This window comes from Pyrus communis, chromosome 7 (genome assembly GCF_041283825.1).
Source record: "Pyrus communis isolate YQ-2024b chromosome 7, ASM4128382v1, whole genome shotgun sequence".
In the NCBI taxonomy this organism is placed as follows: Eukaryota; Viridiplantae; Streptophyta; class Magnoliopsida; order Rosales; family Rosaceae; genus Pyrus; species Pyrus communis.
The window spans coordinates 28,783,488-28,810,788 of NC_142571.1; the positions used below are offsets into that span (position 1 = coordinate 28,783,488).

The 27,301-nt window shown below is 38.4% G+C and overlaps 2 pseudogenes across 1 annotated transcript; one reads left to right on the forward strand and one right to left on the reverse strand.

Annotated features, from left to right (window-relative positions):
• Window positions 1–28: 28 nt before the first annotated feature.
• LOC137734881 (uncharacterized) lies at window positions 29–12,693 on the reverse strand (annotated as a pseudogene). The gene is made up of 8 exons (XR_015964233.1): window positions 12,125–12,693; window positions 10,486–11,684; window positions 3,962–5,520; window positions 3,730–3,822; window positions 3,480–3,601; window positions 3,206–3,365; window positions 2,881–3,120; window positions 29–218 (listed from the first exon to the last, which is right to left on the reverse strand). The product of XR_015964233.1 is annotated as an uncharacterized LOC137734881 (transcript).
• Window positions 12,196–13,854, forward strand: LOC137734535 (cytochrome P450 734A6 pseudogene; annotated as a pseudogene).
• Window positions 13,855–27,301: the final 13,447 nt, after the last annotated feature.

The window sequence follows — 27,301 nt, forward strand, 5'->3', positions numbered from 1 at the left end:
CTTTTGATCCATTCCAAATTGGATCGCATAAAAAGCAAAGTTCTTATTTCATAACTGATCTCCCAAAATTGTAGCAGCAATGTGTGTATCATGAAAACGGACAAACTCACTCTGATCAGAAAACTCACTCGTTATAGCCAGATTAGCGCCTCCCGATCGATTGTTGCTGCTTCAATATGCCTCCGTCGTCACCCCATAATAGACTGGTTTGGTGCTGACTGCAGAAAACGTGACGAAAGGAAACCTTTAAGGGAGGAGATTTCTAATTTTTTTTTTTTTTTTTTAATGGGGATTAGTTGTGGGATACACATCATATTGAATTTTAACTACCCGAACCGTTTATTTTTCAAATTGTACCTTATAGATCATTCTTGTAAAACATTAACCAAATCGAAAATATTTAAGACATCTAATTGGATTAAAAAAAAAACTCTCTCAAAGAAAGGCATGGGGCATTACTTGTTATGTTAGGTTCTTAGTATGAGTTGTCTACCTTTTCTTCTTTTACTTCATGGTTCCAGAAGTGCTTTTTCAACTCTAAAAAAGAAGTAGACCTTCTTTCGTCCTCACTTTTGTTCAATTATAAATAACTTCTAATTTGATTAAAAAAAATTAACGAATATTTTGTTATATGAGAAACAAACACCAAGTTCCATTCATTGGCAGCAAACAGCTATAAAGTAAACAAACAAGATTGGAAGTTCACTCCCACATATATACTAAATCAAATGATTCCGGTACTCCCATCTTTGCAACGTGCTCTTTAAACATTGTTACTTTGGTCCTTTATCAAACTCCAATGAGTTTGCCAATATACTTCCAGTGAAGAACAAATTCTTCCATACACAATTAAACTAGTTATTCAACGAATAACCGTGACATGCAACTATGAATTGAATTGAAAACACAATAGTCTTAAACAGAAATAACATAGGGCAAACAACACTCCCACTAATTTAGCATATCAACAACTTAATGTCTAAAAGACTTTCTTATAGCAGTAGAATTAGCCAATTTCTAACTGGTTAGCCACAATGATTCTTTATTGCACACATCCTTTAAATAAACCAAAGGAATCCTTACTGCATAAGCGTACATTAGGTTAATATGCAAGATATAATGCAAAACAATATAGAATTATCTTAATCTACAACATCATAACTTGATTGCAGAACAACACTTTTGATAAAATTTTGAAACATGTACGCTTTACTAGCCACTTTACTACGTCAATCAGTTTATACATAAGCATATTACCATAAAATTTCCTAAGCATGCAAATTAATCACAATCTCAATAAAAGAATATCACGGTCTGTCCTTCACAAGATATCTCATCTATTTGTTGGCATTCGTTTCAACATGTACGATGGATACCCAAAATATATAATCAAACAGTAAGGGATAATTAGACCTACAGAGATATAGGTATTAATTTTAGGTCTTATTAACATCATACTCGTTATTAAAGATCAACATGCAACCATCCAAGGCAACCATATGCAAGAGACAGAAGTTTGACAATGCACACATACATCATATACTTATGCAACTTAATCATGTTGTCATTGTCAGAAGCATGATTTAACGGTAATTCTTTCAACAATCAGTTGCTATCAACAATTAGTTGCTAATGTATTACACATACATTCAACATAGAAGGAAACCTTAATACATATGGTAAAACTTTAGTTCATTTTCATGTGTTAGGACGATACAAAAACAACTCCCACATACAATTAGAACACAATGCCTATGGAACAATTTAATGAGTATGTAGCCCAAAACTTTTTACTTTTATTCTCCCACTTGGGAAAACACTCCTTCACCAAAATTACTCATGAAATACATATTCAATAGGTACTAAATTATCAGAGAGTAGCAGGAAGTACGGTGCTGAAAAAACTTGCACCAGTGGTAACACATTGTCAAGAGCTACACTGAGTTTTGGAAGAGTTTGTACCCAAATGGAACAGGGGTGTGGAGTTCTACTGAAAACTCATGGCACACAGGGTCAAAACATATTATTACCATGAATCATTGAGTGAAAACTAGATGCAAACATATTTCAGGGGTCGGTATCTAGTATCATACCGAATGCAGTTTCTATGTCATGCTTCCAATAAAATTGATCCCCAAAACAGCAGAATCATTGGTACAGAAAACATACCCAAAAACTATGAATTTCGCCTTCTTCATCTGCTCCACTATATATTAATTTTCATTATTCATGCATGATTATGTTACACCTTTGGGCAAGAAACATAAACAGCCATAATTTGATAATAGATTATGTAACCTTATCGTATAACAGTCATGTAAAAGATTAAGAAAACAACCGAGATTTCAAGTCTTTGGACAAGAAAACAGTCAACTTAATTCTCTTAAAAATGTTATACCCATCTCAACCCATTCATACATTCCTCTCTTTGGAAAAGAATATTGACATGTTATGAATTTTTAAAACCATAATTTACATAATCCAATTCCTAAAGTCTTTTCACTTTGGTGAAAAAGATATGTACACAAGTCTGCATTGCGAAACCTCACTCATATATTTTTCTTGAAGAAGTAGAGGTTAATGTAGAAAATATTATCGTAGAAGACTTTATATTTATACAATTAACATTGATGTATTAATGTGTTAAGAATAAAAACATCAACCCTACATGCAACTTTTATTTATTTATTTATTTTTTTTCAGCCTAAGAACTAACGTTGATTCTCTATATGGTCGTGGTAGTGGATTTAATCTCTTCTAAAATCTATTAGGCTACCTCAACTGTACAATGACAGTTTGCTTACACCACCAAATCCTGTCATCCGTGAATATAATCATAATTGGGTTGATTTCATCTTTTTTCCGAACAGGACGACTTACTGAATTTGTAGTGCTGTCATCTTTGAGAATTTCAGTGAGCGTTTTCACGGTAGATGAACATTGCTGGTCACCAGCAGCAAGGCAAAGGACGGCCACACATTGAGCTATTGAATACAAAGCTTGCTTTGCAATCCCACCCAGCTGAGGAGATGGTTTAGCACTCAAAAGAAGAGAGTCTAGCAAGGCATCAAAACTTGTATTTGCAGAATACACCAAGGAAGCAAAAAAGTTTTGCAAAGCCTGCATTATTCAACAAAGTATGTTCTCAAACATGTGCAAAGTTTCAATATCATAACAAAACACCCGCTAGATAGAAATTTTTTACCGAAGGGGCTTGCCCCTGCAGCAATGAGCTTCTAATTAACGTTAGTGCTTGCAGAAGAACTTTGCTTCTAAGAGCCAAACCAACAACTGGGCTTGACCTGTCAGCCATCAAGGTGCAACAGAGTTCCAGGGCAAGGGCCGTCATATGCAAGTCCGAATCACTGTAAAGGGGTATTGAAAGGAAATTAGGGTTCAGAAACTAAACCACCCAGCTACTGATCAGACAATACTATGAATAGAACAAAAAGAAAAAAAGGTTGAAGCAGCAAAAGAACCTTATCAGTGTAGCAAGCTCTACAATAATAACTTCATAAGCTGCTGAACCAATTTTGTTGCCGTAAGCAATAATTAGGGAATTCAAGGTCCCCAATTTGGCCTGTCTTAAGGGCCGATTGGCCTGATTTCCACAAAGGCAAAGAATGTTAGAAAAAATTCCATACATGTTTGAGGGGTTCTAAAACAAATGTCATAAAAAATATTTGTACAAAGTATCAATTCAACATCAAATTAAGCAAATTACCGCACCTTCCTTAGGAATGCAGTCAACTCCACAATCAATTGCTCCAACACACAGGACAGATCTATTTTCAGTGGAGAAGCAGCAATGACGGAAAATGCCTGGAAGCAAAGCACTTAAGACCTTAAAAACTAAACACATAAACATTGAAATAGAGAGTCCCGTGTTTTTGCCTTGAGAAAAGAAAGCCCAAAAAAAAATGAACATGCGCAGAATCACAAAAGTGAGCAAAATAATTACCTTCACAGCTCAAAGTCGAGTGATCTCGTTTCCCATTCGATCAACAAGCACAGGAAGGCATACAGGTAACTCAACATCAAGGTTATCCCCGAATGTTGACACAACTAGACCCATGCAAGATATAGCACATTCCTTGACCTCCTGAATAAGAAATTCAGGTCACACTCGTAATACATGGGATGTGAAGCAGAGTTGGTCACAATCTCATCCTTTTTCTGTATAAGATCCCTCGGCTTGGGGTAATCCTCCACAACATTTGTAAGCTCTAGCTCCCTGACGAAATTCTGGGGTCGCATACCAGTATCGACAAAATTTTGAGAGTGATCATTCTGCTCTCCTCTGGATGGAGCTTTACCAGGAGGTCCACCACTTTTATGAGGAACCCACCCACCTTGATTTTTATCAGCCGGAGTTCCTGGTCCCATTGGTCCTGCAGGATTAAAACCAGGGCCACATATGTTTGGAGGAACTCCCCTTCCATGGCCAGATTGGTTAAAAAACATGGCAGGGTTTGTCAGAGTACCCCTGTTAGGAGGAAATCTTGGGCCTGATGATCCAGGAGGGACTGAGGAGAGACCAGGTGGGACACCTAACATATTCATGTCAACTCCCCGAGCCCCAGGCCACACGGTGGGAGAAAATGAAGGAATGAAGACACCATGGGACATCGGTGGACCTGGAACAGGTGACATGCTAGGTGTAAGTGGCTGCATAGGTCCAGGTGGTGGCATTCCAAGAGGGCCAAACGGCGATCCCATTATTGGAAGTGGGATTCCTACCGGTTGGCTATCTCTTCCAGTAAGCCTACCCCTTCCTCCTCTACCAACTCTCCCCACTTTCATCCCTTGCGAAACATTTCTATTGAAGGAACCTGGCTCCGCATTTCCATATGGAGGCTGTGAACTACCCCCCAGAACTTTGGCCACCAGTACCGTACCCAGGCATGGAACCTTTCTGTCCTCTTCCTTTGCCTCCATGGGCATCAGAGTCCTTCCTCCATGAATTCTGATCTCGCAAGGAGTTAATATCATCTGTATATCTTTCCTTTGAATCTTCCCTAGGTGGCCCGGATCCATACATCACTCCTTGTCCTGTCATCCTGCAGATATGCCAACTCTTCATCACTCGGTGCTGATTTCCCATCAGACTGCTGACCAGCTTCGGTCCTCCTAGCAAAGTAGGATACTGATTCTGCTCTTCCTTAATCTATAGGTGTAGTTTGGATCTCATTCACATCGTAACTTTCATTTAAAATTCCAAAATTTGATGAGGTCTTCACAGCTCCACCATATCTTCCATCTTTCCTATTACTAGACCAACCGTGAGGCCTTTCATTGTCAGTCCTCTCACGACCGCGTCGTGGCAGCTCTCACTCCCTACCATGATCATAATTGATGTCCCCATTTTTGGAACCTTCCTGGTCCTTACTCCTGCCAGTCCACTTATCATCTCTGCCTTTAGGTCGATCATTCCTATAACCATCTTTTTCCAGTTCCTTCCGCTTAAGATTAAAATTCCTGTCATAATCCATCTTAAAGTATTCCGAATCCTGATAACGCCTCCCATGTTGGTATTTGACAGTTTACTAACTCAATATCAAAATATGTGGGTGATAAGTTTACAAACTCTATCACACCTCTTTCACTTTGCACTCTCAAATAAAATTGGACAAAGAAAGAAATAGAGAAAGGAGGGAAGCAACAAGCTTTGGCAAAACACTTGGACTTTGATATATGAAAAGGTTTACAAATTGTTGGAATAAGAAAGCTTACAAGCTTCTTCACAATTGGAAGTGGGATTTGGATGGGATGATTTACAATGCTTGAGAACTTGGGTATTTATAGCAAACCAAATGATTAAACTAAGATTATTTATTACCACACAAAACACATTAATTGCACCTAATAATTTTTATTCAACCATACCTAACATTGCCTAACTTTCAATGCCTAACTTTGACATTGATTTTCAACAATAGCAACTTGTTTTGATTTGAATTTCCAACACACCTCCTCAAATCAAAACGCCTTCATTCCTAGCATTTCACGCAGTAGCCGGAATGTTTCAATTGGCAATGGCTTTGTGAAGATGTCTGCCACTTGTTCCTTGGTGTGACAGTAGATAAGTTCAATTGTCTTTTGCTTCACATGGTCCCTTAGAAAATGGAACCTAATATCAATGTGCTTGCTCCTTCCATGTTGAACAGGATTTTTTGCAAGTTTGATTGCAGACACGTTATCTACGTGAATCACAGTCGATTCCACTTGTGGATGACACACTAACTTCAACAGATTTCTTAACCAAATTGCCTCACACACGGTTGAGGCTACAACAACATACTCGGCTTCACATGATGACAAAGCAACAATTGATTGCTTCTTTGAAGTCCATGAGAAAGCTGTTGATCCTAGAAAAAACACATAGCCAGTTGTGCTTTTCCTTTCATCTTGGTCACCTCCCCAATCACTATCTGAATAACCAAATAATTTTGCATCTTCACCAAAATTATAAAATAGACCATAGTTTAGAGTACCTCTTATGTACCTCAAAATTCTCTTGGCGGCCAGCCAATGAGACTCCCTTGGTGTTTCCATGTATCGACTCACGAGTCCAACACCATAAACTATATCAGGTCTTGTGATTGTAAGGTACCTTAGGCTTCCAACGAGGCTTTTGTACACTGTTGAGTTTACAAACTCACCCTCTCCTCCTTTGGACAGCTTCAATCCAGTTGCGACTGGGGTATTGACAGTGTTGCACTTGTCCATATTGAACTTCTTCAATATGTCTCTCATGTACCTTTGTTGAGAGATGTAGATACCATCACTTTCTTGCTTCACTTCTATGCCAAGAAAGTATGACATTAATCCATTGTCAGTCATCTCAAATTCACTGAACATGGATTGCTTGAACTCATGGAACATTGCCTTATTGTTTCCTGTAAACAATAAATCATCTACATAGAGACAAATAATTAAGAACTCCCCTTTTTCACCATTCTTCATGTAAACTGAATGCTCGTATGGACATTTCTGAAATCCATTTTGGTGAAGGTAGTTGTCGATCCTTGAGTTCCAAGCTCGTGGTGCTTGCTTGAGGCCGTACAAAGCCTTCTTCAAACGATACACCTTATCTTCTTCTCCTTGTACTTGGAAGCCTTCCGGTTGTTCCACGTACACTTCTTCCTCAAGTACTCCATTAAGGAAGGCTGACTTGACATCTAGTTGATAAATTTTCCATTTATGATGTGCGGCAAGAGAGATTAACAATCTTACCGTGTCAAGTCTCGCAACTGGAGCATAGACTTCATCATAGTCCACTCCATACTTCTGTTTGTAGCCCTTTGCTACAAGCCTTGATTTGTATCGATCCACACTCCCATCTGCAGTGCGTTTGATCTTGTAAACCCACTTGACACCAATAGCCTTCTGATTTGGTGGGAGCTTTGTCAGCTCCCAAGTGTCATTCTTCTCGATGGCATGGATCTCTTCTTCCATGGCTTTCTTCCAACAATCTTCTTCCACAGCTTCATTGAATGAGAAAGGCTCGTGGTCTGCATACAAGCAGAAAAGGTTGGTTTCTTCTTCTTCTTCTTGTCCATAAATCTCTGTGAGACTCCTTAACCTCACTGGAGTTGAGGAGCTGCTTTCCTCACTAGATGTAGGACCACTCCTTGCAATTCTGTGCACTGGAGTTGTTGTGATTGTTTGAGCCGGCTGTTGCTCAATCGGTGGTACAACTTCTGGTTCTTCAAAATCAGTGGAGACGATCTTCTCTTTACTGACTTCTTTGTTGTTCCACGTCTATGTCTCTTCCTCACTGAAGATGACATCTCTACTAACCACTAGTTTGCCAGTTAGTGGGTTGTAAAGCTTGTATGCCTTGGACTCTTCACTATAGCCCACAAACACACACTTCTCACCTCTATCATCAAGTTTCCTCCTCTTGGCTTCTGGAACTTGAGCATATGCAACACACCCAAAAATTCTTAGGTGTGTAACATTCGGCTTGTATCCACTCCAAGCCTCTTGTGGTGTCATCCTCTTGACACTCTTTGTTGGACATCGATTCAACAAATAAATCGAACAAGCTACAGCTTCTGCCCATAACTCTTTTGGCAAATTCTTCTCCTTAAGCATGGACCTTGTCATGTCAAGGATGGTTCGATTCTTTCTTTCGACTATCCCATTTTGCTGTGGGGTATAGGCAGCAGTAAGTTGATGCCTAATTCCTTGCTCCTTGCAGTATGCTTGGAAAGCATTGGAGGTGTACTCTCCACCTCTATCTGATCTCACAGCCACAAGCTTGTGGTTACTTTCTGCCTCTGTGAGTGCCTTGAACTCCTTGAAAATTTTTAGGGCAGCTGACTTCTCCTTGAGAAAATAGACCCAAGTCTTTCTACTGAAATCATCAATGAAGGTAATAAAATACATATTACCTCCATAAGACATGGGATCCAATCGACCACATATATCTGTGTGCACCAACTGCAGTGGTGCCTTTGCTCTCCATGTATCACCAACAGGGAACGATAGTCGTGCTTGCTTACCAAGCACACAACCTTCACATACTTGGCGTGTGGCTTCAATCTGGGGTAGACCACGAACCATTCCTCCACTTGACAGCAACTTTAGGCCATTGAAATTAAGATGGCCAAATCGAAGATGCCATTTCCATGACTCATCTTCCATTACACCGATGTTGCAGCTTCCAATCTTTGTGTTCAAATTCAACGGAAACATCCGGTTCTTTGACATTCGAACACGTGCAATAAGCTTTCTCCTTGCATTCCTGAGAGTGAGAAGCATGTTCTCCATATGTATAATGTACCCTTTCTGGAGCAGTTGACCAATGCTCAGAATGTTGCTCTTCATACCTGGTATGTAGTAGGTATCGGAGATGTATTCTTCTCTTCCATCCTTCTGGATGATCTTGATCTTCCCTTTGCCTTCAACTGGCAACTTTGAGGAGTCACCAAGACTTACAGATCCATAGGCCCCTTTTTTGAGTTCGGCAAAAAACTCATTCTTTCCACACATGTGATTGCTTGCACCAGAGTCCAAATACCAAACATCTTGTTGGCTACTGGAATCATGGTGTGCTAGTAAGACTGTAAGTTCTTCATCAGTATTTCCACTTGATTCTGCCATGTTGACATGCTCACCATTTTTATGTGAACATTCATTGGCATAATGTCCATATTGCTTACAGTTGTGACACTGGATATGCGCCTTTCCTCGAGTAGATCTCCACTCCTGAGACTGACCTTGATTTTGTGCATAGCCTCGACCTCTTCCTCGGGCTCGTCCTCGGCTACGGTTGGATGAGCTCCCACGACGTGAGTTCCACTGCCCACGACCTTTATTTGGTTTGTCAATATTCAACTTTGACTCCAAAGCTTGCTCTAGCGTTGTGGGGCTTGCATTCTTCTGAATGCGTTGCTCGTGAACTAGGAGGGATCCTAGTAGCTCTTCTGCGCTCATCACCTCCAAATCCTTGGATTCCTCAATGGCAGTCACCACATGCTCAAACTTAGATGTGAGTGACCGGAGTATCTTCTCCACAACTCGTACTTCATCGAGTCTCTCGCCATTTCTCCTCATCTGATTTACTATCACAATGAGCCTTGAGTGATAGTCGGAGATACTCTCCCCTTCATTCATATGAGCAGTTTCAAAATCTGCTCGAAGTGATTGTAACCTCACTTTCTTGACTCGATCTACTCCTTTGTAGATTGTACTGAGTGTATCCCATACTTGCTTGCTCGTTGTTGCTTCTGCAACCTTCTCGAACGTTGAATCTTCCAAACCCTGGTATAGAAGATACATCGCCTTTTGGTCCTTCTTTCGTAAGTCCTTGAGAGTGTTCCTTTGATCCGCAGTATATACGGCTTCTTGCTCGGCAGTGGGTACAACATACCCACTACTGACAACTTCCCATAGCTCCTGTGATCCAAACAATGCTTTGAATTGGATGCACCATCTTTCATAATTTTCTTTCTTCAATGTGGGAACTTGGAGTTGCACTAAGTTGGACGCCATAACTGCTGCACCTGCCAGAATGGTATTCTGGCTCTGATACCAATTGTTAGTATTTGACAGTTTACTAACTCAATACCAAAATATGTGGGTGATAAGTTTACAAACTCTATCACACCTCTTTCACTTTGCACTCTCAAATAAAATTGGACAAAGAAAGAAATAGAGAAAGGAGGGAAGCAAAAGCTTTGGCAAAACACTTGGACTTTGATATATGAAAAGGTTTACAAATTGTTGGAATAAAAAAGCTTACAAGCTTCTTCACAATTGGAAGTGGGATTTGGATGGGATGATTTACAATGCTTGAGAACTTGGGTATTTATAGCAAACCAAATGATTAAACTAAAATTATTTATTACCACACAAAACACATTAATTGCACCTAATAATTTTTATTCAACCATACCTAACATTGCCTAACTTTCAATGCCTAACTTTGACATTGATTTTCAACAATAGCAACTTGTTTTGATTTGAATTTCCAACATCCCACTCCTATCAGATGTCCTCAACCTGGTGGTACTTCCTACTTCTCTAGGACCCTTGTCTTTCGTCCCCCCATTTGTTTCTTCATCTGCATTCAAAGACCTCTCCTTGCTTTCAGCAACATCCCGACCAGTTGGAGTTCTCTGCTGTCTATGCCCTTCAGTTTTCTCCCTGCCTGATCTATCTTCACAGGTGGCAGGACTATCCCTGTTGTCTTCTTCCAGTGTTTCTGTCCTGCTTTTGCTCTTACTCTTTTGCACATCAGGTTTTCTCTCTTCCCTGTTAGATTTGGTAGGCCTATCACTGTTTGAATCCACACCACGGATTCTCCTGTCACTGGGTTCATTTCTCGCAGAGACACTCTTCTCTTTAGAACTCTCATACTTAGGATCAGAAGGCATACTGCTTCTTGAATCAGATTTTTCATAATGACTTTCTTCTGCCTTTCTCCCAACTTCTGATTCATCCCATCTTCTTCTTGAGGTTTTCACCTGTTCAGAAGAACCATGCGTCCTCTCGCCCCGCTTTCCTTGCTCTCTGAATGCCTGGAATCTCTACCAAGTGTCTTTTCGGGCTCTTCTTCATGGGGTTTTCCTCTTTACTCCTACTTTCACTCTGAGTATCCTCATGATGTGTAAGCTTTGAGCTCGTTTTCCTTCTATCACCTTCTTCAGCTCGAATTGACCCTCTACTTCCCGACTTATCTCCGCCATCTTGCCTGTTCTCTAATCCGCCGTCCTGATACCAACTGCTGAACTTTTCTAAACTGCTCTCTTGTTTTGCTTCATCTTCTTAGAACGCGACTCTTTCCTTGAGTCATAATCATCTTCATCACTATCTACAATGCTAGAGCCGCCTGATCTCTTTCGGCTCTCACTTCTGTCCCCATAACTTCTCCTTCTTCCACCGCTCTCTATTCCTCCCGTGTCTTATGCATTGCCAGACTTTATTCATCGGCTTGACCTGTGCTCCCTCTTATCACTGCCCTCCCACTCTTCATCGTCTCCAGCCTTATCACTCCTCAAATCTGAGCTATCCGCCAACTCTCGTTTCACATGACTTCAACTACGTTCGGGAGAATCCATCAAAACCCTAAAGCCTTCAAACTAACAAACATAATAATTATTACTATTATTTCTGATTTGCCTGATGTGCTTACATCAGGAGCAGATACTGGAAAGCCTAGTAACGAAATGATCCTGGATCCAGTCCAGATGTAAAACACAAAATCAACACAAGTCAACGAATCCACTTAAAAATAAGAGAGCTATAAACAAATCACAATTAACCCCGAACCCAATTCGATTGACTTAACCAACAATCAAACTGAATTACCAAAAATCCAATTCAAGCTTTTTTCTTTTGCAATAAGAGAGTGCTTCACACACAATTTCAACCAAAACCCTAAAAGAAAAACAACTAAACCAATTCATTTTTTCATATTAGTGCTAGTAATTGCACATAAACACACTAACAACACAATTAAGAAAAAATTGCAAGCTAATCCACCTAAAACCCTAAATTCGCAGGGGTTTGACGTTGACATTGCAATCCAATCCCACACATGCCCCAAATACCAAATACAGTAGAAACTAGGGTTTCAGAATCTCAAATTTTGTAAAATTTGAATCGGACTTACCCGAGAAAGAATCCGCCGTTGATAGGATCACAAATCTCAGGACCCTATTCAACCTGCAAGCAGTAATAGAAATGGCTATGGAAGAAGAGGAAGTAGAAGCAAAGCTGCTTTTGTATTTATATTCTTTATATCAAAATAACCACTGGACAAAGACATTACACTCACAACTCTACTTGTAATAGTTGATAAGAGAATCATCTGAGTCTCAGCCGCGTTCCAATTTGCTTGGGTTATTGCTTAAAGAGAGTAGTGAAGAAGAATCAATAGGAAGCGCCGTCTTTAGGAACAAGGGTTTAACGACGGAGGAACTGGTGGATGAGTGCAAGACCTTCTTCTTTGGTGGTCATGACACAACAGCATTGGCAATCACATGGTCGATGCTACTTCTGGCTATGCATCCGGAGTGGCAAAACCAATTGAGACAAGATATTAGGGAAGTGATTGGAGATATTGAAGTTGACGTGGACAGGCTTGCTGGACTAAAGAAGGTATTCCATAACTAATTAATTAACGATTAATTATATCGAATCAATTGTTTACATGCATGCATCAATGCATCAGTACTTGCTAGTTGTGTCATGTACCAGAGCTCTACGGTGCGTGTATGCATGCGAGTCTCTGGTGTAAAGACTAGGGACCATCTATGAAATATACTAATAAAAACTAGACAATTATTAGGCAAAGATATTAAATGCAAAATGAGATGGGTAGAACACTCATCGTTGGCTAATAACTTCGGAAAAAGTAGAGGTTTCATTATAAAATCAACTAAAAATATGGGAAGTAACCTAATTTACTTCTAAGCTTATACAAGGTCTTCCATTAAGGTGATATTAGGGTGATATTCATTCTCAACACACTCAAGCCTAGAATGTGAACAACACAAATCGGGTAATGTGGGGCACGTGTGCATGGCAGTTGAGCTTCATGCACGGAACAACTTGCTCCAATACCATAAGAAAAATTGAAGTTCGACCATATAACCAATTGGCAATATGGAACTACCCCAACTTACCTATAAGCTCATGCAAAATTCCTTCCCACATCAATATAGGATTCATTCTCAACAACTTCATTAGCTGCTGATATGCCTTTACTCTGAACCATTACCTACTGATACGCCTTTTACTCACCTTTTTCTGCACAACTAGTGTCGACAGCTATTTTGAGTTTTCTCCTCGTATAGTGATAGAGTTGAAGTAACCCAAGACAATTTTTGCTCCCTCTTTTATTTTCTTTCCGATTTGATTCAATAAAATCGCTTCTATCTGTTTATTTATCGTGTAATTAACTTGCAGTTGGGATGGGTGAAAAGTGAGGTACTTAGACTGTATCCCTCAGCACCAAATTCCCAACGGCAAGCAAGAGGAAACATCCGAGTGAATGATGACCTAACAGACCCCATTGGAACCAACATATATGTGGATCGACATAGTCGGCATGATCCACGACCCAGCCCTATGGGGCGACGACGTCAACAAGTTCAAGCCAGAGAGGTTCAAGGACGGCATCCATGGAGGTTGCAAGCACAAGATGGGGTACTTATCTTTTGGGTTTGGAGGAAGAATGTGCACTGGTCGAAATTTAACCTTTTGGAGATGAAGGTTGTCCTAACCCTAATTCTATCTAGGTTTTCTTTTACCATCTCTCCGACATATTGCCATTCTCCTTGTATTATGCTGACAATGAGGCCTTCCTATGGATTGCCAATAGTATTTCAGCCGCTTTAATCTCTTTGGAGATGAAGATTGTGCTAACCCTAATTCTGTCAGTATTTTTATTAAGAAATAAAGTAATAAACCAAGGATTTTCAGTTATTAGTGTTTCAAGTCAAGCCCTATTGATTAAATAATCGTTTGTGGTTACAGTCATCCTCCATATCCACAATAATGCTATTCTTACCACAATTTTATACCACATTTATTTACCATCTTAGGTGCCAAATGAGTTAGACAGTCATATCATCTAAATTAATTAGCATTTAATCAAAATGTTAAACAATAATTAATAAAAATATTGTTAATTAAATGATGATTGTGGTATATAAGGAGTCTCATTCTTCCACCTAAGATTATTTAAGTATTTTAATTAATAAAAAGACTGAAATTAAATGATGTAGCTTAATCAACTCATTTGCCACCTAAGATGGTAAATAAATGTGGTATAAAATTGTGGTAAGAATAGCATTATTGCCATATCCATGGTTTTCTTCCCTCTCCTTTTCCGACCCTTCCCACCTGGTTCCAACAGTCCTCGACTCCATATATTTTTGGATCTGCACCGACTGACCATCAACGCGTTTTGATGCTATACTCTTGATCGATTTTCAATTTCAAAGACTATCTTGATGGTGTGGGTCAATTTCAAGGACCATTTGTAATAAAAATCCTATTCTAAAATAGCCATATTATACTTTTCTTGGTTTTACCTTTTTATACTACAAACAATTGCATAAAAACTTATATTTTTATTTTAGAAATGGAAAACCACCATGTCTTCAACTTAACCAACTAGTAAAAGGTCTCCGCGATATTAGTAGTGAATCTTTCTTATATATAAATTGTATATTATTTTGTTATATCTATGACGCAAAGCTCTATTCTCTAACAACACCAAAAATGATTTCTTTGAAACGTACATTTTGCTCATAGTTGCTTCCGATTCCAGTGTCGAATCAGAGGCCGCTTTGGATGTTTCGTAATCCTGGCCTGCCATTGCAGCGGCTAGGTATGAGGATTTTTTGTGTGATAACTAGCTAAGGCATGCAAATTGGGGTTTTAGTATTCGTTTGAGTGTATAGGCAGGTTGGGTGAATGTTTTGGTAGTTTGAAGAGCCGAAGATTTATTTATACGAGTCTACTCCTGATTTCGTTGGGAAAACTATCTTGCTTAACCCTTACTTTTTCCATGACTCTATTTTCCTTTTTTTTTCTTCCACCTTTTATTTTATGTTCCTGCTTTGACTAGAAACAATAACGGATTATATTATATAGTCCCCTTTACATGCTGGTATGTATAGGTTGCTAGATGAGCTGGGCAATCGATGGAGGAGTTATTTGGAGAAGGTGGAAGGTGGAAACTGAAGGCGATTCTGCTTTGGTTGTTGCGGCAGTCAGCAAAGACTAGTTGATACATTTATTCTTGGTCCAATTAAAACGACAGCTGATTCGTGTCGGACTGATCAACCGACCAATTGCCCGTCGGTATCTCGTGTGTGTGTGTGTGTGGGTACGTACCATTCTTGAAACGTTGGGGTTGTTGTTGTTAGAAAAATATGGTCTAATTGCTATATTAAATCACATAGAAAACTAAGAAATAATTCATGCAATTATATATCAAAATTAATGCATGCACATGAGTAATCAATGTTGAATGAACATGACATAATGGATTAAAAAAACTTGGAAATATGGTCGAGGTAAGTGTTGGACACTTTATCCTTAACACAAGTTTATGTCCCATTATGGTGCTCATGGTTAATCGGCGCATGTCTCCCAAGATACAACGACCACATCCTTATAATAATAGCACTCCAAATCACAAGGCTCCATGTACCACAATTGTGTTGAAAACCCTCTCAAATGGACTCAATGAGACTCTCTAATATTTAGTGCATTCTATGTATAATTATTTAAAACAAATGAAAGGTTTTTTTTGTGATTATAGGGGACTTCCCTATTTATAGAATGTGAAATACCTCTTTGGAAAGCATGTGACTATTTGTAAAGAGTCAAAAGTTGCAACTCTTTATTTGAGTAGACACATCTTTTTACCAAATGGATCCACTTCTAATTTCCATTCAATTAATAAATTTAATATAATAATATTATTATTAAATTTTCCAACAATTCCCTACATGAATGGAAATTGACTCAATACCAACCAAATGACAATGTAGACACTAGAGAGAGAATTCAGTAGGAAAAGTACTGCATTGGGATATGTGGCTTTTGTCTTTGAACCTTCTGTACTGATTACTATTGGATTCACTTGGCTAATCAGTGAACGCGATGTCTTGAACTGCTCAACCATTTGTGTAAACCAAGACAATAGTAATCATACAATACCCTTTTAGACACCCCGTGGTTGCTCGGTTGTGTTCATTTTGGCCCTGAATAATTCTTGGTTTCTCATTAATGCTTTTAGAGAACTAAGCCCTGCAATATCCCACTTGTTATTTCCAAGTATATGAATCATTAAAATCAAAGCTTATCCTAAATATGCTGCAAATAACACTGTTTCATCATAAGATATGGTAGGAGATTATCTTCGCAGCGCTCCCATTGAATCATCCACAATTCGGTTGTCCCTTTGAACCTAGATCTTGGGATCTCCAATCAGCTAGGTTGGGTTGCCATTATGGAAATTTTTAAGACGTAGGCTTTCACCCATTCCCCTCGATGATACAACTTACTCTCTAGTCAAACCTTTAAAAATTGGTACCACTAGGTTGACTACTCATTCTATGGCCATTACAAACTTTATATCCATGCATGGAAATTATTTCCTTTGAGAGTAGTTGTTTTCCAATGTTAAGTTTTTCAAACATATATTGGGACTTACTAAGTAATTTGCCTATGCTTGGGTAAACTCCCCCCACATTTAAGGTATTTATTATTGAAAAGCCTATAACCCTTCAATACCTTAAAAATACCATTAATTGCAAGAGATAATCTTTATCTCTTTCTAGAAGCAAATTACTTTTTCATTCTACTTAAATTGACATATAATCCAAAGATAACTATGTCACTCCCCCACAATTCACTCACTTTGTGGTTGCTTTTTAATGCTATTAATAATTCACTTTCATACTTTAAGAAGTAAGAACATGTGATAGATAAGTTCTCCGTCTATCTTCACTTGCCAAGCCTTTTAGCCTCATCAGCCCTTCTAATTAGGAAAACTTGGCACTTTATTTAGAGGCACCTTCATGGTTCTTAGCACTTTAAACTCTCCAAGTTCTCATGGCTATTGCCTTGTAGACACATTTCAAATACGTTTGTAGTGTACGTAATACAGATTAGTCCTAAAAGGGACAAATGCATTTCTACACTTACTCAAATACTTTTAGTGTCCACAACATCGCTCACTTCTTTTAAATTTGGACGACTGTACAAATGAATGAATCATGTCCATATAACCTTTTAAAATATATGGAAAGATACAAGAATAAACCATCACACTATCGTGGAGAAAAGCTTGATGCAATTCTTCAACGTTTTGTATTATTTCACTATTTGTACCACGTTAGAAGAATGAATGAGTGAAGTTTGATAGCATACCAAACCTAGCAATTCTTACAGTACATGAATTTGCATCAGCATGTCGAGACACCACAGTCCCGTAATATGCTCTTATTCCAAAACTTCGCGACATAATTTCCCAAATTCCCATGGGAACATGTATATGGAATTGTCAAACAGTTGCATCTCCTCAGACAATCTTTGGTCTTTGATTGAAATGTCAAACTTTTTTACTGGAAAATACAATATTTCCAGATTCTGCAAACCAATTCTTCTGTGTCAAAATGGTTCATCCATTGTTGAACCAGAATTTGTTCATCCATCTACTTCTAATCAAGAGGTCTCGTTATCAAATGGTGCGATGGGTTATACCTTGGCCAACCTAAACAAAAATTGTACTAGCCACAAAAAAACCTTCTGAGACTTCTAATCTGATATTGCAATTGTTCCTTAAATCTATGTGCTTCCTTCGCAAATGCTTCTGATTTCTTCAACAACAAATCAATATATATCACCTTCTTCAGTTCACAAGTACTAAAAACACTTTGCGCAACGCGGATCCTTCGTCGCGCAAAGTTAAAAAACGTCGCACAAAAATTAGCCCAACAAACTTTCGTTGCAACAAGGCAGTGAAAGTTGGGTTTACATGACGCAATGTTCTAAAAATTGGCCTAGGCGCTGGGCGGAGGAGCTCTAACTCAATTTAGACCAAAACGTTCAGTTAGGCGAGGTGGACTTAAGCAGTTGCCTAGGCGCTTGCTAGGCGTCTGAGGCGGGCTAGGCGGCAGTCTAGGCGGTTTGAATCTCGTTGCAAATCCTAAACTTGCTGCAATTTTCGCAACGAATCTATAACTTCCAATCTCATACGTAGAAGCAGAGCCACGACAAATTTCTACAGCTTGTCTGTGTGAAGATGAGGGAAGAGAAAGTGCGAAAAGAGAGAGAGAGAGAGATTACCGGCGAATTTATGCAACTCGTCTCTGTGAAAATGAGGGAAGAGAGTGCGAAAAGAGAGAGAAAGAGACAATTAAACATTTCAATTTGTGGTCTGTTCTGCAGCTCATCTGTGAAGATGAGGGAAGAGAGAGAGAGAGAGATTGAAAGTCTGAAACATTTCAATATGTGAGGGTGAGGACTGGGATCTCAAATCAAGGAAAATTTGCCAGGGCTCTGCTGCTACGTACGAGATCGAAAGTTGTAGATCCGTTGCGAAAATTGCAACAAGTTTGGGATTTGCAGCGAGATTTAAACCGCCTAGATTGCCGCCTAGCCCATCTCAGACGCCTAGGTGGCCGCCTAACTGAACATTTTGGTCTAAATCGGGCCGGAGCTCCTCCGCCCAGCGCCTAGGCGGCTGCCTAGGCCGATTTTTAGAACACTGGTTTTAATTATCAAAACCATGGACGCTGATGGTTTTGATGGACTGGGATCTCAAATATATATTTTATATTGAAACCATGGACCCAAGGTGGTGGACGGGTGAGGTGCTAATGGTTTTAATAATGAAGACCACCCACTATGTGGGTTTTTTATATTTTTAAAAGTTTGGGATATATATATATATATATGTTATATAAATTATTTAGATAATATTTTGTTTTTTTTATCCTAGGCAAGCATATTATATATGTACATAAAACATTCACATATGTATGTTCTTCTATAAGAAATAACATATTAGTCAATAATTATTTACATTTGATATAGTAAATTTAATTAGTTCATAAAATATATAAGAAATTTACCTAAATCCGCCTAAGCCGTCTAGGCGCCCGCCTAGATCCTGCCTAGCCGTCTAGGCGCTAGGCACTAACCCGCCACCAGACTAACGCCTATCGACTTTTAGAACCTTGGAGCGACGAAGAAGTAACCTATGTCGCACAAGGTGGTTTTGCGCGACACAGGATCTATGTCACGCAAAGCGCGACGGAGCAAATTTCGTCGCACAAATTTCGTCGCACAAATTTCTGTCGCGCAGACATGTTTTTATACTAGTGGTTGTACCTTTTCCTCAACCCACAAGCTTGCGACAGCGGCAGCTGCCTGCTTTGCCTTCTCCTCTTCTCGCTGCCTCTTCTCTTCCTTCTGCATTTTCTCCAACTCCCACTTGCGTTGCATGTCCTCTTCCTTCCGCATGTTCTCCAACTCCTTGCGTGCGCTGTAAGCATCCCACAAAACAAAAACAATCAAACACATAATATAATTTGGCTATAGAATACAAAGAGCATATGGATTAACAAAAAATTTATAAAACAAAGTAATATGGAGGACGACGGAAATAAAGGTCCTTTGCCATTCACTCTCCGGAACCCTAAAACCACTCAATTCAAACGATTTGTTTTTTTTTTTTTTTTTTTCTATTTTAACAGGGAACAAGTTCCTTAAAACACACTTTTCGCTCGTGGTGCCTTTTGATTCCAGTGTCAAAGTTTTGGCACACATTTTTGTGGGGTTTAAACTGTTATGTATTTCAATGATCAAATTGTTTATCTTTTATGTTTTATCTCAAAAATCATGTTTATATAATAAAAAATCACCTAAATTCAAAATCATATAACCGTTAGATTAAAATTAGTGTTTATTTGTAAAACCGTATTCGTCCATTTGCTTCACTACTAATGAATGTCATAATGTTTGTGGATTTGTCTAATTTTTTGCAAGGATTGTCTATGAATAATGTGCTAAAATATAGACAATTTAGATCTTTAAAACACATTAGGAAGTGAATCCTTGAAACTAAGTGTCAAAATGTGTATCAAAACATGCGTTAGAACGCTTGGAGTTGTAATTGATATATGCTTACTAATTAAAATAAGAATTTTGTTTGAGTAAATTTTTGTGGGCGTCATGTTTGCACATGGCCAAAATATTTAGTCCAATCATTTTGAAATGAATATAATCGCTGTAAACGTTTTTCACCAGCTAGATAGAGCCAAAGATTAAATTTATTTTCTTAAGGATCTCTCGCGACGGTAGTCCATGTTAATTTTTATATATATATTTTTTTAAGGTTTGTTTTTATTGTTCAAGTTCATTTCTGGCCAACGTTAGTACAAGTTGTTATTCAGAGTTAAGGAGATAATTTTCTGCTGTGAATTATGTCATGGGATGACGAATAAATTGACATTAAACTCACTATTTATAAAAGTCGAACTTAAAATCTCTCACTTATAAATAAATAGAAATAACACTAAAGTAACTCATTCACAAATCGTAAAAACTCAAATTGACATGGATGTGGGCATAGAGGGACATGTGATCATACTTGTCAATGCAAACTTCCGCCTTCCCTTGATTGACGAAACTGCACCTACAAAACAATCAACACATTTGATTAAAGACCAAAAGCCTCACACGCCCACTATGAGAGGGGGGTTTGGTCAAAGGAACTCCGATGCTTAGTCATAAACTTTAAGAGAATGAGTGTTTAGTTTTTATGTATAGCAAAATGGGCATGGGTGTTTTGAGTAGTCGTGGTTCTTTGCCTGCTCTATCTCAGATGCACGTGGTGAAAGAGAATGCTCACTGCTCATTTAATAAGAGCAGTCTTGTCTTTATTGGGAAGTAATCTACGTGTCAACTCCATAATTTTTTAGATTATTTTTTACTCCACAATACTCATTCGCAATTTAACGTTTTTCTTTTTCGGAATGTTAGATGTTTTACCCGCATTTTAATGTTACAAACTTTAGGGTTTATTTAAAGTCTGTGCACAGTGATCAGTAACAATAATTAGTTTTCTAGAACTACTTATGCATTTGTATCAAAATCTTAAACTCTAATGTGAAAAGGTACTAGACGTATGTTCTAACACGCCTTCTCACTGTTAGGTAAAAAAATAAATGAAGAAACCCCCCAAAGTTTCTCGTTTGTAATGCTTTTGGTGACTTTCAGATTCAAGGCAACTCCTAAATTTCTAAATTGACGATCGAGGGCAACAAATTTGAAATTAATTTAAGATGTTGATTTAGACTGTTTCTAATGCATTTATTGAAACATTCTCAAAAAACAGGTGGATCTAAACCATTGTATGTGAGTCTGTATTTGAAAATAGGGTGGTGCTATCTATACACTCATTTTTACCTCTTACAAACTCTTTGTTATATTTCTATCATTTGATATTCTCTGATTCATTCGATCAAAGTGCCGAAAATTAAGAAAGGCATTAGATTTACATGTCCAAGTACTACCACCTGTTAATTAATAAAATATTCAAATAAACCATCACCAAATATATTAGCGAGGATATCAACAGATATGTCAGTCTTTTATGTCCAAATATTTTTGACAAGTACTTTTACATTTCTGTTGACTCTAAAAATTACAAAACCTACGTGGCGCGCAGGCCGAGTAACTAATAAGCTAACTACGTCCTTCGGTCGAATGCGGGGCGTGCCAACTCATCGGCCGAGCTTGGCCGAGGAGTAAAATTTGTTGATGTAACTCTGAGCGCGTCGTTGACTTCTCTATCTTGCAATTGCGACCGAGGAAGGAACACTCTCGGTCTCTGGGTTCTACAGCCTGAAGACAAGGCTGCTAATTCTGCGGAGTTCACAAATCGTCGGAGCCCGATTCGGTCACTGTGATTATATTCGTAAGAGTATAAGCACGTCGAATCGAGACCAAACTGTATGGGCACAGGTACTCAAACGTGATGTATGTCTTGATGGTAAACGTAGTTCGGCCGTCGGAATGCCGAACCCTGAAACTCACTTGCGAGTATCCAATCATAAAACCACTCGGCGTCCAGTACGCCGAGCAATGTAATTCGTAACACCTAACTATGCCGAGAGAGCTAGCAAGGTGACCTCTGCCAACAAAGGTTTGAAAACCCTTCTCGGCCGAGACTTAGATAGATAACCGGTCGACCTCGACGCAGTGCTGTTTATCCAAACTGAAGGTGCTTCTCGGTCTGCTGATTTTGCGGCAGCAATGCTGTTTATCCAAACTGAAGGTGCTCGCCGGGTGCTTCCACAGTGCTGTTTATCCAAACTGAAGGTGTGTCGGCGGGAAAAGAAAAGGAAAAATCTCAAGGTGTTTGAGAGGTTTTGCGCAGGGCAATTGTATGCTGATTTGAAGGGGTTTTTCTGTTGCATGATTTCTTGTATTTATAGTGCCCCATTCCTTGAAACCAATTCTGATTTGGATTGGGAGTCCTTGTCCCATTTCGCCTCTAACTCGAACAAACCTACTCCTACTGGGATTCTGAATTTTCCTTCTTTTCGGGACTCCATTCCTTGCCGGTCGAGAATCCTGGTCGCACCAGGACTTCCTCGACCTTTTCTATTCATCCGGACTACTTAGGATAGGATTTGGCCGACCCTGCCAGCTGGCCCGGGATTTATTATTCGGCCCATAGTATTTGTCATCACCTTGGGCCGAGCACATCCTGCTGCTCGGCCCAACAATAATATTTTGGGCCCAAACAATTTCTTATGAGTGTTTAGATTTTACAATATCCAAAGATTCTAATTAAGAGTGTTGTGAAGACTTTTAGTTATCAAATGACATGAATGATGACGTGAATTATAACTAATATAATAAATACACTAATAAAGATTAAAATTTAAAAAGAATAAAAACAGGGAATTTCTCTCAAACAACAAAAACCCAAGAAGCCTATTTGAATCGTGTGGATTCGCAGGCAAAGTCTACCAAATCTTTTGAGAATGGGGGATGGAGATTCGCAGCCAAAGTCTACAACATCTTTGGAGACTGGGGGATGGAGATTCCTTTGAATTCCAGCGATCTGATTAATTACTTTCTGCCATCTCAATTTTTTGACACAATATTTTATAATATTGACAAAAAAATGGTGCCAAATAGATGAAAAGATAAAGAATCTATGAAGAGTTTCACTTTTAAGTGGAAAACAAAAGTGAAAACTTTGCAAACGTGAACAAGGAGGGAGGAAGCCATCCATTGCTTTGGTGAAGTAAGTCATCACAATATGCATGTAACATGTTAATAACATGGATTTTTTTACAACAAAACTACAAAACAAATAACGATATATGCATGTAAAATGTAATATGTTTGTCGCATGGATTTTTTACAACAAACTACAAAACAAATAACCATGTGATGGTTGGATGGTAAAATTTCACGAGGGAATTGTAAATGAATTTGGAAAAACCATATTTTCATCGCAGATAACATAAATGTTTGGGAATAGTATGTATTCTTGTTTGGATTTCCTATTAGCCCTTTCTTTTCATGGCAGACCAATGGTGCTATATAGGCCATGTCCCATGTTATTCACTGCATCAAAGACAAAGATGAATTTTGTCAAAGGGAATATCGCATAACTTTTTTGCTATTGTTGGAGAGTTGCAGACCTAAACGGCAGAAGGGGAAGATGAAGGCTAGATCTAGCTATTTTAACTTCACAAAACTCCTTTATCAAAATAAAAATATTTTATTTGAAGTCATTGCCACGTCATTTGGAAGTCATCTTAACTTCTAGTTGGAAGTGTCACAAGTAAATGGATTCAAGAGCTTATAAAAATGAAAAAATATTTATCAAAATGTTTGTCTCTTGAATTTTATCTCATTAAATAATATATCGTCAAACATATTAGAGAGTATATCATCAACAAATGTGTCAATTTTTTATGTCCAAATATTTTTATTGAGATAACACTCCCCCATATTAGTCTAAATAAGTATCTTAGAACAAAGATAAGCATTAAAAAATTTAGAGTAAATCTCAGTTTACTATCATTAAGTTTCGTGGTTTTCAACATTTGGTACATGAAGTTTTTTTCGTCCCAGAGTCATAATTTTGGGACAGTATCATACATCTGTTAGTCTGGCTGTTAAGTCTCCAGCAAACTGATGACGTGGTGCTCATGTAAACAATGACTGAGTATCACCTGTCTTTAAGAGATCCACGTGGAAATTCAAAATTCAAAATCTTTTTTTTTTTTGGAAACCCGAAAAAAAAAAAAAAAAAAAAAAAAAAAAAAAAAAAAAAAAAACTAAGGGGGCGTTTGTTTGCCCTCATTAACTTGGACTGGACTGGACTGGACTAGCTATTAGTCCAATACTGTGTTTGTTCCATGCTGGGACTAACATTAATGAGACTAAAGGGGACTAGCATGGACAAAACCCTTCACTAATGAGTCTTAGTGAGACCCCCCAATAACCATGGGACTAGCTAAGACTATCCTCTATTTCTCATCCTTGTCATGCTCAACGACCACTCCCGACAGACTCCTCGTCATCGCCGGTCACCTAGATCAATCATTAACTTCCTGACTCTCTTTCAGATCCATTTCACAACCAACTTTCATATAAAATATACCAAATTGAAGTTGGGAGTGACAAGATTACGATTTTACTTGAATCGAGGCCAAAATGTGGTCGAATGTGGCCGGAAAATGGCCTGGAAGTCTCGGCCTGTTTGTGCTTCTTCAAATCCATGACAAATTCGAGCATGTAAAGCTAAGATCTCGGTCCAGGGATGGTGATGAATTTTTTGGCGGTGCTAACTTCATCCAATTTAATTAGGGTTGGCCAAAAAATACATCGGGAAACCTGCAACTCGTCTGGAAAATTGGAGCCGTGAGGTTCTGTTCGAACAACGCATAGCTAGAGAGGGAGGGAGGACAGAGAAATAGAGACTGGAATCAATAAGGAGTTTGACCAGGAATGAGAAAGAGACATGAATTGAGAGGTCTGAGAGGAAAAAAAGAGGGAGAGGGTGGGACGATGAGAGAAGAGGAAAAGAGTGGGACGGAAATGGTAGGAAAAGATGGAGAAAAAGATAAGATCATAATAAAATATTAATAATTTATATATTAAATAAAATAATATTAGAATTTGTTATTATCCAGTTTCTTAGTCCAATACTGCACCAAACGCTTCACTAAGTTAGTCCAGTTTAGTCTAGTCTAAGCCAGTCCAGCTTAGTCTTTGAAACTAATCCAGTCCGAGATAGTCCGGCGCAACAAACGCCCCCTAAAGGTTTTTGGTCATCTTCTACCTCCCCCGACTTCCCTTCCTCCCTTATCCCTCCATTCTCTCCTCTGCACCAACCCACCAAACCCTCATCTCCTCTCCTCTTGGACTCGTCATACATCCACCCTTCCCCCTCCATCTTCGACTCCACCCATCCACCCACCCAACCTGCCTTTGCGTTGCCTTTGGGGTACTGAAAGACGCCGTCCTCGGCTCCGATGGTGACGGCTGTGGCGCTCGACGAGGGTTTCTTCACTAAGAACCCATACAGACATTCAAATTTGGGTTTTCTTTTCGACCTGTTTCTACGTACGACCATTCGTAGTCTCAATCTAATCTTGACATCCAATTTAATCCAACGGTAATCAGCAAGTGAATGAAGAGAGACAGAGAAGGAAGCCACTCTGCAATTGCATTTCTTCAAGACAGAACCCAGACAGACATCCGAAAGGGTTGCTGGGGATCCAATTTTTTTAATTTGATGGTGTTGAATTTCGTGGGTTTTCAATTTTTGAATTTGATGGTGTTGAATTTAGTGGGTTTCCAATTTTTTATGGTTTGGGATGTGGGTTTTTTTTTTATAGTTTTGTGATGGTGAGAAGAGAGTGGATGTGCAGGAGCCGAAGGAGGAGGGGAAGCACTGGGTGCGGAGGAGGGAGGAGGAAGAGGGTGGATGTGCAGGAGTCGAAGAGGGAGGGGGAGCGCTGGGTGCAGAGGGGGTGCTGAGGAAGAGAGAAGAACCCAGATTGATGTTTACTTTTTTTTTTTTTTTTTCCTTTAATTTTTATAATTTTTCAATATTCACGTGGCTTCTGGTCATTGTCCACGTGGCATCACGTCATCAAATAACGGTTAACTTAATAGCAATCTTAACGGATGTATAAAACTATCTCAAAATTTTGACTTTAGGTATCACTCTGGATGAAAAAAACTTAACGTACTAAATGTTAAAGGGGTGTGCTATCGACACATCATATTTTACTTCTCACACACCCCTTGATAATTTATGTTCATTGATCTTTTTCAATTCATCCGATTCTTCGACGGCTAAAAATTAAAAGGGTGTGTGAGAAGTAAAATGAGATGTCTGGATATCACATTCTAATATTAAAAACCAAGAAACTTAAAAGTAGTAAACTCATATTAATTAAAATTTTTAAAAACAAACTAGTGGTTGAAACAAAGTCAACGACCTCCCAATGAAAACAAACTAGTGGTTTACAAACTAACTAGTAGCCTCTAACTCTCTAAGCTATAAGCTAATATGAATGCAACAAACATGATTTTATACTTGGACTATTGTACCTTCCATGATGTGATGACTTGTGAGAGAAAGTAATGTCAAAATAGTAAACGAGTATTAAAAAATTTGTAACATGATGTTTTCAACATTTTACTTCAAAACTTGACACGACTAAAATGTTGTCACTAATATATAAAGGATCAGTTCAACATATTACGTACCTAGCTTCGCTCCATTTGTTTTGGACATATGAGAACTCAGAACTAGCAGTTGACACTGTCTAGCTACAACATGATAAACGACTTCACGACTTATGTAGTGTGAATATGAATCACACGTTCAAAAAAGAATTATTTTAATTGATAATCCAGATTAAAGTTTGGGTAAGATATAATAGTTATTATTTTTTTTGGAAAACTAATAAAAAAAATTTGAAAATTTTGAGTTTTAATGATAAGGACAAAATAAATGATAAAGTGAATAGTACCATGATTGACTTTTTAGTGTAAAAATGTGGTTTTTCGTTAAAATGAACAGTACCAAGAACTTTTCGTTAAAGTTTCTTTTTCTTTTTCTTTTTTTTTTGTTTCAGGTGGTCAACGGACATGATCTTAAAAAGTTTAGAAGGTGGTATTTGTGCAAGTTTATTTTTTTATTTTTTATTTTTATATAAGATTGCAAAGCCAATCATATTCCAACTTTGCTATCATAAGTAAGTGATTAAGTGAC